Here is a 574-nt window from a genome sequence, read left to right as displayed (position 1 = left end):
CAAACATTCTCATTCCTCAGGAGGGCATCACTGCCATGCAGGCATGTTTCCTGTTGCATAAAAACTACATTTTGCAAGACCAGCTGATCTTGTACTGGCTGTATGATATTAGGTCTTTGGCCTGTTTTACAGATTTCAGCTTGCATTGGAGCAGTGTGAAGAGCGAGCTTTGACAAAGCATTCGCAGAGCTTTTAGCATGCTTGGTCAAAGTTTTTTCAAATACCAATCGGCTCCAGTTTGTAAAAGTTGAACACAGATCCTAAGGGGATAGCTGTTTGCCACTTTAATCAAGCTGCTAGCAGGCTTTCAAGAAGTGCTAAATCCTGCTAGCTTGTTGTAAAGTGGCAATCGGCTCTTCCATTGGGATCTGTGTAGAACATTTACAAACTGGAGCTGATTGGTATTTGAAAAACGTCGACAAAGCTTGCTGAAAGCTCTGCAAATGCTTTCATACCTTACTGCTCCTATTCAAGCCAGGGACCTTAGACCCCAGCGCTATGGTTGCAAATTCTCCCTCTCCATTAACCAAACTGAATTTGGCTATTTTGTGACTGGTTGGGGGACAGAAATCAT

The sequence above is a fragment of the Rana temporaria genome, chromosome 1 (assembly GCF_905171775.1).
Source record: "Rana temporaria chromosome 1, aRanTem1.1, whole genome shotgun sequence".
Lineage (NCBI taxonomy): Eukaryota > Metazoa > Chordata > Amphibia > Anura > Ranidae > Rana > Rana temporaria.
Note: the sequence above shows the minus strand (reverse complement) of the source record.